This window comes from Anabrus simplex, chromosome 7 (assembly GCF_040414725.1).
Source record: "Anabrus simplex isolate iqAnaSimp1 chromosome 7, ASM4041472v1, whole genome shotgun sequence".
In the NCBI taxonomy this organism is placed as follows: domain Eukaryota; kingdom Metazoa; phylum Arthropoda; class Insecta; order Orthoptera; family Tettigoniidae; genus Anabrus; species Anabrus simplex.
In genome coordinates, this window is record NC_090271.1 from 171,170,572 (window position 1) to 171,185,084 (window position 14,513).

The 14,513-nt window shown below is 43.0% G+C and overlaps 1 protein-coding gene across 1 annotated transcript in view; it reads left to right on the forward strand.

Moving 5' to 3' along the window:
• Positions 1 to 3,177: 3,177 nt before the first annotated feature.
• The window catches only part of LOC136877419 (cytochrome P450 6k1), an 82,050-nt gene continuing 70,714 nt past the window's right edge, over positions 3,178 to 14,513 (forward strand). Inside the window, exon 1 of the mRNA XM_067151440.2 lies at positions 3,178 to 3,299. The gene's annotated coding sequence lies outside the window, so the exon portion shown is untranslated. The remainder of the gene's footprint in view (positions 3,300 to 14,513) is intronic.

Sequence of the window (14,513 nt, forward strand, 5' to 3'; positions counted from 1 at the left end):
AAATGGTATCAAACACCAATTTCAATTGTACACCCTATAAAATCTTTCAGAGGTCTGTAACGACCTGGATGTTACAATGTTGTGAGGATTTTTATCGACTTAACTCAAAATTGGCTATTTTTTAGTCACGTCACTATTGTTCTCAGCCAGCAATATGTACCAGGTCGCTCACGGACGCCGTACTTTCTACTTATAAATGTCCCGCATTCATAAGTGATGTGTGGGGTGTCTACCAACTGATTTTAACAGGGGAACTACTGCCAGCGGGCAGTTTACGTCAGAATATGAAGAGATAAGAAACAGAGTCACACTCGCAGCATGTTACTCAACGCTGGCGGTCGAATGCACCCCTTGCATTAGTAAACATCGTTTTCGACCGCATAGTTCTAGGCTGGTGTATGGTACAGCCGCACTATATTTACTGTCTGCTTATCGCCAATGGCTAGTGTTTTCAGCAGCGACGAATACATAGACATTATTTTAATCTGAACAACCCGGTTGGAATGCAACCGAAGCTCCAAACAGACGTATGCCTTCTACACAAGTATTTCACCGAACAGTATCGTTTTTGTTTCATACAAGCAACTCTTTTATCGAGTGGAATGTCTACACATGTATAAATTAACAAGTTATTAAATTTCATTTTCTGCATCTTTGGCGTGTTAACAAACAGTAGCGGCGATTAGGGGGTGGGGCGTGAAGGGAAAGTCGCCCCCGCCCCTCGCCACTTTGTGGAGTAAACATTACATATTCACTTTAGCCACCTGGAACTAGGAATTATTATTATTCGTTTTGCTAATTGCTTTATGTCGCACCGACACAGATAGGTCTTATGGCGACGATGGGATAGGAAAGGCCTAGGAGTTGCAAGGAAGCGGCCGTGGCCTTAATTAAGGTACAGCAACAGCATTTGCGTGGTATGAAAATGGGAAACCACAGAAAACCATCTTCAGGGCTGCCCACAGTGGGATTCGAACACACGCTCCCGGATGCAAGCTCACAGCGAATTATTTGTAAAAGAAACGTTATCTGTACAAGCCGTTGTGTCTTATCTGCTAATTCTTTCCTTTATTTTCCTTAATTATTAACATAATTTTTGGCGGAAATAAGCACCAAATGCCGTTCATCGCGGCTAACCGATTTGTATAGCGCTACGGCAAGTAGTGGAGACTATGCATGTGCTGTGGGGAAGGGTAGTAGGGGTATAATGTTTTTGCCAAGGTCGTGGACACTGAGTTATAATTCACCGGTATGCCGCACGCATTCGTCAGTCTGGCAGCCTCTTCAGTGTCTGTTAATTCCTTAGTGTGTCCAGTTGTCCAGTTTAAAATAATGTCTATGTGTTCACCGCTGCTGATCACACTAGCCACTGCCGATATGCAGACAGCAAATATAGTGCGGCTGTACACCAGCCTAGAACTATACGGTTGAAAACGATGTTTACGAATGCAACGGATGCATTCGACGGACCGCGCTGAGTAATATGCTGCGAGTGTGACTGTTTCTTATCTCTTCATATTCTGACGTAACCTGCCCGCTGGCAGTAGTTCCCCTGTTAAAATCACTTGGTAGACACCCCACACATCACTTATGCATGCGGGACATTTATAAGTAGAAAGTACGGCGTCCGTGAGCCACCTGGTATATCCGGGTGCCAAAACTCGGAGAGTCAATTAAAAACTCTCATGGTGGGTGGGGGGGGGCTTAATGCCTGTATGAAATTAGTATTTTAATTTTTAATAATAGAAGAACTCCAGAAAATGAAAATATGTTGGCTCTTCCATGCTCATATAATTTCGCCAATTCTCTGACTCCAGTGACAACTGATGCACATGAGAATTATTAATTCGATTGAGGAACCATTGCTTTGGCCACACGCCTTTCTTCTTTTTCCTTGTCTTCACCGAAGGTAGCAGCGATCACAACTCCTTCATACATTCCTTTACGTCAAGCACAATAGCTGATAATATAACTAAACGCACAGTAACGAAAAGGCCTATATCTCTTGGTGATGGGAAAACGACTGGCGCGGGAGTGAGTGGCTTCTGCTTTTGGACGTCGTTCGTCTGGATGTCTAGCGCTAGTGAATGTCAGCCTTAAGCCATTCTGACTCACCTACTGGATCATTTAACCTGTGGTACCATTTTGAAACAGAGAAAAAGGTATGATTTGTGGGTTCACAACAAATTGTTTTATGACTATTACCTCAAACATCAAGATTTTCATTTCTATCTTTTGTATCACTTCGGATTAGAGAGGGTAAACAGCCTTGGAAAGCAAAGGGAAAAATGCTGCGAAAATCTGTCTTCCGATACACCAAGACTGTATGCAGCAATGTCAAGGGAGACAGAAATCAAGAAATCTCTCATGGAAGGTAGGCAAGAGGTTGCTTGAATCCCAGTTTATCATGAATCGAGTTTGACCCTTGGCCCTTGATTTCAACTTACCAAGAAATATTTGGGCATCATTGAAACGAGTACGAACCAGTCTGGCGAGTAAAGGTTTTGGCAGTGTAAGTGGGGAGAGGAAGAAAAGTCCTTCCTGAGGCTGTGATATTATCTCAAACCATTCAACATATAGTCATGGGGAACCCCATGAGGAGGTTTGAAGGAAACATTCATGACTAGCAATAGCATGCGGCAATGGAAGGAGCTATCAGCTGGTTGACATCTCTGAGCATTCATTTCCGATAGAGTCGCTACTCATCTCACTAGAAGTGCTGCAAAAAGCTCTTCATTTCGAATTTTTATATTTTGCGGTACTTTTTGCTATTAGGCATATATAAGTTAAGTGATGTTTGTAATTGTATCCCTAAACCAAAAAAATAGGATAAGCGTTAGCTAGATCGGCTCTGAAGATTCTAAGAAAACATTTGTTCAACACTGTACTAAGTAATTAACTTAAAAGATATTGTACAACTTTACAACGTTCCCTTTGTAAACATAATATTACTTAGGCTCAATCGTACATTATATGATATGCTTTGTCGTATTGGCACCCATAAATCTAGAGGCAAACAAATCAGTTCAAATATGGGATCGGTTTAAAACGTAAAGCAACAGTCATTTTGGACCACACGCGTGCATATGTATGAATGACATCATAACATTACATAGCAAAAATATTTCTACGTTACGTAAGAACATTGACTGACACAGTGCATCAAGGATAACATCCACTTATCAGCCAGTAACTTGGTACAAAGGGAACCTCGCATCACGCTGCAATTCATTTCTGCACTGAGACGGCTACATACATGTGTGGATACAGAAGTCTCCGTACCGACGGAAAATAGAAACGTGAGTCTTTGGCAAAGATATTGTTATAATTTGTGTTAGTTTTACTTATTTGGGGCCTAGTTAGTTCAATCAATCAATCAATCAATCAATCAATCAATCAATCAATCAATCAATCAATCAATCAATCAATAAATAAATAAATAAATAAATAAATAAATAAATCACTACTGATCTGCATTTAGGGCAGTCGCCCAGGTGGCAGATTCCCTATCTGTTGTATTTCTAGCCTTTTCTTAAATGATTGCAAAGAAATTGGAATTTAATTGAACATCTCCCTTGGTAAGTTATTCCAATCCCTAACTGCCCTTCTTATAAACGAATATTTGTCTCAGTTTGTCTAGCTTTATCTTCATATTGTGATATTTTCTACTTTTAAAGACACCACTCAAACTGATTCATCTCCTGATGTCATTCCACGCCATCTCTCCGCTGACAGCTCGGAACATACCACTTAGTCGAGCAGCTCGTCTCCATTCTCCCAAGTCTTCCCAGCCCGATTTTTGTCACATTTTTGTAACGCTACTCTTTTGTCGGAAATCACCCAGAACAAATCGAGTTACTTTTCTTTGGATTTTTTCCAGTTCTTGAATCAAATAATCCTGGTGAGGGTCCCACACACTGGTATCATACTCTACTTGGGGTCTTACCAGAGACTTTTACGCCCTCTCCTTTACATCCTTACTACAACCCTTAAATACCCTCATAACCACGTGTAGGGATCTGTACCCTTTGTTTACAATCATATTTATGAGATTACCCCAATGAAGATATTTCTTTATATTAACACTTAGGTATTTACAATGATCCCCAAAGGGAACTTACACCCCATCAACGCAGTAATTAAAACTGAGAGGACTTTTCCTATTTTTGAAACTCACAACCTGACTTTTAATCCCGTTTATCATCATACCATTGCCTACTGTCCATCTCACAACATTATCGAGGTAATTTTGCAGTTGCTCACAATCTTGTAACTTATTTATTACTCTTTACAGAATAACATCATTTCCAAAAAGCCTTATATCTGATTCCACTCCTTTCTTTTCTTTTCCACCGGTCATAGTTTTTTTTTTTACTCCCTCATGCCTGCCTAATAGTCCTTATTTTAGTACCATCCTTTCTATCAAATTTATTTTTAATTACTAAAAACAGCTTCGTGATCACTAATACACCTATTACTTCGGTTTCTTTATAGAGCTCATCTGTTTTCATCAGAACCACATCTAGAATATTCTTCCCTTTAGTTGGTTCCGTCGTTTTAGCTGATTAGCTTATCAAATAATTCTGAAACAGTGTCAGCGCTACCCTTTCCCGGTCTGTACACCCCAAAGACATCGAGTTGCCTATTACCTTTAGAGATGAGTCTTAAACCTCGAATTTTAATGTTTGTCATCTTTACATTTTTCGTAGCTTACAAATTCTTCTTTCAACAGAATTAATACTCCCCCTCCCACCATTCCTATCCTATCTCTACGACACACCCGCCAGTTTTGTGAGAATATTTCTGCATCCATTATATCATTTTCAGCCATGATTCAACTCCTATTACAATATCTGGCAAGTACATATCTATTAAATTAAGTCTATTCCTTTCTTTACAATACTTCTACAGTTGAGTTCTAACATTTTTGTGACATCCGTCCTTGACTTCCAGTTCTTTGTACCCTTATCGCCACTCCCTAGGCCACCCCGTTTTTCTGAATGTACCTCCCTATAACCCTTCCAAACAAATTTCCTAACTTATATGTACCACTGCGGTTTAAGTGAAGGCCATCTGAGCTGAGTTCTACATTATCCGGCCCCTTTGACGTAGACTAGGTATCGCTACTTGTACCAGTGCTTGATTAGCTCCTCCGCTAGTGCTCCTCACTGTACATATTCTTCGCTGTGTGTTTGTGCAGCTCCATGGCTATTTCGTTAACATGCAGACCTTTTGATAGTCTGGGGATTTAAAAACCTTGTTTAATTCCTCTGCTCCGGCCCTGGTCATGTGTACCTTCTTCAATACTACAATTCATAAGTAGGGTCCCATTCTCTCAAACGCGCAGGAAGCCTATAGGAGTCAATTCGAAAGTCCTGTCATCAGACTTTCCGGAGGCCATACGCCATTATTACAGTAGGCCTGTGTATTATTTATTATTGCGATTAATGAAATCGTAGGTTGCTTTTGCATTTTGTTATCATTTATTTTGTTTTTGCTTTGGTGTTATCTACTTCTCAGTGTTTATTGATATTAGTGTACCGGTTCTTTGGTTGAATGGTCATTATTAGGCTCGGAAATTGAGGGAAAGTCCTTTTTTCCTTGAGTGGCCGAAGACGAAGTTCGACATACACTGACTGACAGTGACAATGCAACACCAAGGAGGAGTGGTTCGAAAGGGATGAAAGTTGGGGAAAAAACAGAGACGGCACGGATGAATAATTGATGTTTATTTCAAACCGATATGCAGGTTACACAATGCGCACGGCATCGACTCAGTAGGATGTAGGACCACCGCGAGCGGCAATGCACGCAGAAACACGTCGAAGTACAGAGTCAATAAGAGTGCGGATGGTGTCCTGAGGGATGGTTCTCCATTCTCTGTCAACCATTTGCCACAGTTGGTCGTCCGTACGAGGCTGGGGCAGAGTTTGCAAACGGCGTCCAATGAGATCCCACACGTGTTCGATTGGTGAGAGATCCGGAGAGTACGCTGGCCACGGAAGCATCTGTACACCTCGTAGAGCCTGTTGGGAGATGCGAGCAGTGTGTGGGCGGGCATTATCCTGCTGAAACAGAGCATTGGGCAGCCCCTGAAGGTACGGGAGTGCCACCGGCCGCAGCACATGCTGCACGTAGCGGTGGGCATTTAACGTGCCTTGAATACGCACTAGAGGTGACGTGGAATCATACGCAATAGCGCCCCAAACCATGATGCCGCGTTGTCTAGCGGTAGGGCGCTCCACAGTTACTGCCAGATTTGACCTTTCTCCACGCCGACGCCACACTCGTCTGCGGTGACTATCACTGACAGAACAGAAGCGTGACTCATCGGAGAACGCGACGTTCCGCCATTCCCTCATCCAAGTCGCTCTAGCCCGGCACCATGCCAGGCGTGCACGTCTATGTTGTGGAGTCAATGGTAGTCTTGTGAGCGGACGCCGGGAGTGCAGGCCTCCTTCAACCAATCGACGGGAAATTGTTCTGGTCGATATTGGAACAGCCAGGGTGTCTTGCACATGCTGAAGAATGGCGGTTGACGTGGCGTGCGGGGCTGCCACCGCTTGGCGGCGGATGCGCCGATCCTCGCGTGCTGACGTCACTCGGGCTGCGCCTGGACCCCTCGCACGTGCCACATGTCTCTGCGCCAACAATCTTCGCCACAGGCGCTGCACCGTGGACACATCCCTATGGGTATCGGCTGCGATTTGACGAAGCGACCAACCTGCCCTTCTCAGCCCGATCACCATACCCCTCGTAAAGTCGTCTGTCTGCTGGAAATGCCTCCGTTGACGGCGGCCTGGCATTCTTAGCTATACACGTGTCCTGTGGCACACGACAACACGTTCTACAATGACTGTCGGCTGATAAGTCACGGTACGAAGTGGGCCATTCGCCAACGCCGTGTCCCATTTATCGTTCGCTACGTGCGCAGCACAGCGGCGCATTTCACATCATGAGCATACCTCAGTGACGTCAGTCTACCCTGCAATTGGCATAAAGTTCTGACCACTCCTTCTTGGTGTTGCATTTGCTCTGTCAGTCAGTGTATTATATGTAGCTTCTGGGTCATTGTAGGTCAGAAGATGGTGGGCCTTATTTGTCCTTTTTTGCATTTTTCAGCGTTTTGTGGATTATTGGTCCTTTTTAGCCTTTTTAGGTTTAACGGTATGTTTTTGCAAATCGCCCACTTTCGACTACGTTTTTACTGTCTATTCAGAATTTGATTCATCATTCGTTCACCCATCACGTCTTAAACATCATTTCTCTAGTAAATACATACATTTGAACCATATCTGAAGAGAAAGAATATACAGTGAAATTAAATAAAATGAAATGAAATGAAATTGAAAATGATACCTGTGATTTTTCCAAGCACTAGTGCAAGATACGTGAAATAATGAAAGGAGAAAATTTTTATGTGAGTTTTTTAAAAAGGAAGATCTCACTTACATCAAGTATGAACCTTTAATATCTGTTGATATGGAGAGAAGTGTCTCAGTGTTTCGCAATGCACTGTCTGAAAAAGGTCGAACCTTTACACATAAGAACCTGGAGATGACTATTGTGATATACTGCAAAGCCAACTGACGTAAGGTTTCCGAATTCCAATACTGTAACCCTACTGTGGTTAAGCCAATTATGATTCCGGTTATACTAATTCAATTTCTTTTTCCTGGATGTCCATTGCGAGCTCGCTGAATTCATTCTAGGTGGAAAAAATATTTCATGCTAAATTCTACAAGTACATTTTTTAGAAACACGGAATTCCTTTTTTTAAATTATGTTAATCTATAATAATAATTTCGTGTGGCTATTTCTAGCCGAGTGCAGCCCTTGAAAGGCAGACCCTACGATGAGGGTGGGCGGCATCTGTCATGTGTAGGCAACTGCGTGTTATTGTGGTGGGGGGTAGTGTTATGTGTGGTGTGTGAGTTGCAGGGATGTTGGGGACAGCACAAACACCCAGCCCCCGGGTAACTTGAAGTAACCAATGAAGGTTAAAATCCCCGACCCGGCCTGAAATCGAACCCGGGACTGAAGGCCAGTACGCTGACCATTCAGCCAACGAGTCGGACATTATGTTAATCTGAAAATATACAATATCTGAAAGAAGAATTATTTCACTCATACATTTTTGCTCTGTATGTTGCATACCACCAGAATTGAGCATTTTTCCTTAATTAACTATGTAATTATAAGTAAAACTATGATTGAATTGGGATCACATTTTTACGCCCTTTTTTGCCTGGTTTATTTGATATTTTAGCTCATTTTATTGGTATTTCCTAGACAATTTGTAGGTCTTCAACTTCCGAGTCACCGGGTGAGTTGGCCGTGCGCGTAGAGGCGCGCGGCTGTGAGCTTGCATCCGGGAGATAGTAGGTTCGAATCCCACTATCGGCAGCCCTGAAAATGGTTTTCCGTGGTTTCCCATTTTCACACCAGGCAAATGCTGGGGCTGTACCTTAATTAAGGCCACGGCCGCTTCCTTCCAACTCCTAGGCCTTTCCTATCCCATCGTCGCCATAAGACCTATCTGTGTCGGTGAGACGTAAAGCCCTTAGCAAAAAAAAAAAACTTCCGAGTCCTGGTCTATATACTGCCCTTCGGATCAAAGGGCCGCGGTTCGATTGCAAGCGGGGCTGGGGATTTCGACTGTGTGTGGTTTATTCCTCTGGTTCGGGGACTGGGTGTTTATGTACACTTCTACCCTACACACAATACATCACATTACCAACCACCACGGAAACACGCAATAGAGATTCCATTCCTTCACATAGGGTAGCATCAGGAAGGCCACCGGATCGTAAAATTGGACCATATCCACATAAATTGCCGAATCCAAGTATCTGGGAAAAGGCCAGAAAGAAGAGGAATTCTGTGGGTCACTAGGTAGTGGTGTGTTTGAGACTAATATTTAAGATACATTCCCCCTCTCTAATTATTATGCTAAAATTTATAGATTATTCCCACTTCTTTAGTTCTGATGCCGAAAGGTTTTTATTTCAGCTTTTTGGTCCAAACAGTTGTTTGTTTCGCTGCTGCGGATCTTTCCGAACGAAGCAGTCCTTTAATTGTTGGGCCAATGAGAGATTTAGAGGAGAAAGTTGCTGGCTCCATGGGTAACTCAGTCTTCTGAGTTTTGTAATATGTCCTTAAGTATAATACTGTACACCCTGCCTCACGTTATCTACTGTGGACGGACACCAGTTTTAGTTTTGTCTTAGAGCTCAGTCTTCTTCTTCTTCTACCACGTTTCCCACACCCTGATGGGGTCACATGTGCGAACTTGGCTCTGTTTTATTGCTGGATGCCCTTTCTGACTCCAACCCTATGTAAAGGGATGTATTCACTATCGCATGTTTCTGTGGTGGTTCGTAGCGTGGTATTTTGTGTGAGTATGAAAAGTATTTTCTTTCGTAATGTTAGCATAAAGACATCGTTCTTCACCACTAGAAGCAGGCTGCATAAAAACGATCGACGATCGACTATGTTAACATGAAGGCAAAGAACCGCAAATGACAACGCGCTGAGTTTTAGTTTTCACTCAAAACGCACGGTAGCCGTACACCCAATTTTTGAAAATTCCTAGAGAATATAAATGTCCTAAGATGGCTGTTTGATTACAGTTCTTCTCACTGTTCAATTTCTAAGTCAGTTGCCATGGGTTATAGTCGATTTTTATTAAAAGTGGGACGGCCATCTTGTAAGCGGAGAAAGTGTCGAAATTATTGTTTTTACTTGTAATATTCACCTCGGTGGTCTTCGTGTAACAATGAGTTATCGTACGTAGCGTCAATGAAGTTTGCTCCATTTTTTCCTTAACGACGTCGGCCTACTTGCACGCTTCGTAAGACCTTTCGGGCCTTACAGAGTGGCACAATTTTGGATTCCTCTTCTTCATATTATAACCACCGGCAGTTGCTGAAGTTATTACTGGCATACGTTAGATATGATGTAGACTTTGTGTACCCTACGTAATATTGATTTGTAATCATCTAACACTTTGTCCTCTCTGGCTCATTTTAACCCCAAAATAAAAAGAAAAGCAAAGCTCTCTCAGCTTTTTAATTGTTATAGAAGATCAGAACACTGTAGATTTAAAGAAGTAGTTTACATTCTTCTGGAGGAAACTGCGCGAACTACCACATATCTCACATGTGCTAAATTATCCGTAATGTATTTTGCGTTGGTTTCTCAGTGAGTGGGTGACATCTAACAGTAACATCTACTGATGAGCGGAAGGGGACCATGTCCTACTGCATTGAATTTAAGTTCGGAAATTCGTTTACATTATTAAAAGTAGGCCTGTGAAAGGATGAAAATCTTACGCATTAAGCAAGTCTAGCTAGGAGAGATAATACCAAGATTAATCCCGCCTGATGTCCACCACCGTTAACACTTCATTTCTATATGGCCTGACCCTGATGTTAGCCGGTTCGAGACCCGTCTGTGGGAGAATAACGAACACTATCAGAAAGTTGGCCGGCAAGGAAGGAGAGATGGTGTTCTAATCACTAGAAAGCGTCCCAAAATTCTAGATTCAGTTCCAAAACACGTCCGCAGTGTTCATACGGAGTGAGGACACATGGCGCGGTTGGTGGTGATTCTTCCGTCAGATGGCGACGTTACGCTTTGAACAAACGGCTTTGTGTTATTCAACAGGAGTAGGCTATGTGCCGACATCTGGCTTCACTCTCTCCTACCTCATTACCATTTCACACACAGTCCGATTCCATGGCTAAATGGTCAGCGTGCTGGCCTTTGGACACAGAGATCCCGGGTTCGATTCCCGGGAGGGTCGGAAATTTTAACCATAATTGGTTAATTCCTCTGTCATGGGGACTGGGTGTATGTGTCGTCTTCATCATCATTTCATCCTCATCACGACGCGCGGGTCGCCTACGGGCGCCAAATCAAAAGACCTGCACCTGGCGAGCTGGATACATCCCGGCATTAAAAGCCATACGCCATTTCACTTTTCATTTCACACACAGACGTTCAGGTCGCCTATGGGTGTCATAGAGCAAGAACTGCACCAGGCGAGCCAAACATTGGCAGTGACCTATTGGCACTTAAAGAAGGCAACATTAAATTAATACCAAGGTTGATCTCGAGCTCAGTTCCGTAATCTACAATATGCTCCAGACCTCCAACAACAATGCAGTTAAACGTTCAGAGATCTTTATTTTTCTTGTCGTGCACATCATGAGACATATTTCCACCGCTGTCAGCTTTTCGTACGGGTTTCCGCTTTATTTAAAGTTATGTCAACAAGTTTGAGGTCATTGGCGAACGTTCGCCTCTAGCTGTTGTTCCATGACCAATATTTTTATGAGATGTTTGTGCATACGCTGAGCATAGCCAAACATGTAAGCTAGGCATGCCACTGGCTGCTACACTTTCTCATTGGTGACGCAGTCTGTGTACCGTGTCCTCAGAATCCGCCGCAAGCAACGATGATATAACTGATGAAACATCTTCCACATTTCGCTCGCATGGGTGGCAGTTGGCACAACGATGGCGAGTACAGGTGTAATTTAATGTTACCAAGGGAACTATCGATAAGGTCGTATCGAAGCCGACGATCCAATTTCGCTCAGAGCATGAGGAAACCATAAAATAGCTCTGTACAAAAAATTAACTGCCATTTCGAACTGGAAGGTGTCGAAATCGGGATTCAAAATCCGTGTGACGACGCAGCTACTGGACAACCCTTGCAACTTGCTGGCGTGGCGTACAGCGGAGTGGAGTTGCAGGTGTGCTGGAGAGAGATAGAACGAACTGGAACGTTATCGCGTCAAGGTCACTTTAATGTTAGGGGACGGATGTGAAACCCTAATTGACGCGTGTTAATCGCATGATAAAAACACTAATATTTTTGGAACCTCTCACAACGAATGTGTACTTTAAGGTCACATTGTTCTTCATAGCTTTCCATACTTGTCTGAGGACAAAATTTTGCAAGCATTCCGAAATGGGGAAGTTGCTCCATTGTCTAATTTGATGCGAACCGTGAATTTTTAATCATGTCTTGAACCGTGGGAAACAAAATTGAAAATTGAAAATATTCAATATGCTGTTTCCCTGATAAACATCAAACCGGAAGTATTCACAAGTCGGCTAATGTCTTTTAAATGGCGACAAATTATCCAAGGAGTGTATTTTCTATGTAGTACCGGAAGGAATCCGGAGAATTTCTATACTTTTGCCAGGAGGAATGTCTTCAAGGCAGCATTTATCGCTATGAGTTGCCCAGGAATCTAACAGCAGCAAACACTTGTCTGATCTTCCGCTAATGGGAAGAAGGCTTCTCTATACCAATACCTTAATTAATTTGTTTCTCATTTTCACTGATTTTGTGGCTCTTACAGTTATATTTTCGGCATGAAACATTTCTTTGAGAAATCTCGGACCACATGTTCCAGTTGCCTTGTGTGGTACAATTAATCTTCTTCTTTTCCGACCGCTTTTCCCACACTTGTGTGGTTGCGGGTGCGAACTGCATCACACATGTAGATTTGACCCTGTTTTACGGCCTGATGTTCTTCCTGACGCCAACTCTATTTGGAGGGATGAAATCACTATTGCGTGTTTCTGTGGTGGTTGTCTGAATACGATGAGGAGAGTGTTGGGACAGACAAATACACCCAGTCCCCAAGCCAGAAGAATTAATCAGAAGCGATTAAAATCGCCGACCCGGCCGTGAATCGAACCCGGGACCCTCTGAACCAAAGCCAGTACGCTGACGATTCAGCCAACGAGTCGGACTTCTGTGCTACAATTAATAATTTCGCGAAAGGAGTAGGCCTACCAGCCATACTAACAATAGGCATAATTGTGTACGAATGGGTAAATCCACAGACTGATTGAACAACTGCTTCTGTATGTTTTTTCACCAAAAAACGTTATACACTTTCAGTTCGTGCACGAAACCATTCCGATATGTATTGTATATTGAAGAAGGGGTGTGATAAAAAAATCGCTCTGTAGCTGCTTTCACATATTTCTTTGTGACTTCATCTTTTTACCTCTTCTGCTTGCAGATACGCACGGGATACAAAATTTCTACTTTCTCTACTTTTGATTCGGTACTTTTTGCATGAAGTAACTCAACTAACTAGCGGATGGTCTGAAATGATTTTGACCCATTGAAATCTCTCTTGAAGTGACCTAGGCCCACAGTCGCAGGTTTTCATTACAAACATTCTGCTTCAACCTTCTAGCTTCTGCAAAACGGAAAAAAAAAATACATCAATTTCCTTTATTCAACGGGACTTACTGACATAGATTCTAACTGGTTCTTCCAAATGTACAGTTGACAGTGACGTACTATACAACGTTTGCAAACAGTGGTTAATGCAAGCCACTTCCTAGCCCCCTCCCCCTCTTTTAACTATAAATGTATAGGTTTCCTCTTGTACGAAAGATCTACAATGCGTTTCATTCTTTCTGTGGACTGGAATCATGTCTTAAACTGGTAGATGTGTCAGATGATTATGGTGTCGCTTCACTAGATTGACGGGAATCAGACTCGGGGCTCAAACTCGGATCCGTAACACCTCTCGTACCGGGCAATGGTGTGCTGTCTTCTCTTTTAGATGATGCAGATGAGGTTTTGCTGCTTCTGCTGTCACTTTCACTATCATTATTTCTATCCAGACACGACTCCGAGACAATGCTGGCACCCACGGGGTGATTTTCAATTAGTTCGATCATATGTCGACACATCTCAATTTCTTCCGAAGTTATTTTACGGGAAGAAGAGAAATATATTTCACGCACATCAGTAGTATAATTGGATGGTTCTGGCGCCTCCGCCGCATCCTCCGCCGCCGCCGCCGCCGCCGCCCGCGGGAAATTTGAATTTTGGCGGGAAATTTGAATTTTGGCGGGAGATTTGAATTTGTAAACAAAGCCACGTGCTTTTTGACAGCTGTCATCGACAACAACGCATCGCTAACCTCAGTACTGCCATCTTGACGGGCCTAAACCTCACTAGTGCCAACTTAACCTAACTAGCATGAGGTAAACAAAGCCACGTGTTTTTTGACAGCCACGTGCTTTTTGACAGACAACAACGCATCGCTAACCTCAGTACTGCCATCTTGACGGGCCTAAACCTCAGTAGTGGCAACTTAACCTAACTAGCGCGAGGTAAACAAATCCACGTGTTTTTTGACAGCCACGTGCTTTTTGACATATTTGTAAACAAAGCCACGTGCTTTTTGACAGACAACAACGCATCGCTAACCTCAGTACTGCCATCTTGACGGGCCTAAACCTTAGTGGTACCAACTTAACCTCACTAGCATGAGGTAAACAAAGCCACGTGCTTTTTGACAGCCACGTGCTTTTCGACAGATTTGCAAACAAAGCCACGTGCATTTTGACAGACAACAACGCATCGCTAACCTCAGTACTGCCATCTTGACGGACCTAAACCTTAGTGGTACCAACTTAACCTAACTAGCGCGAGGTAAACAAAGCAACGTGCTTTTCGACAGCTA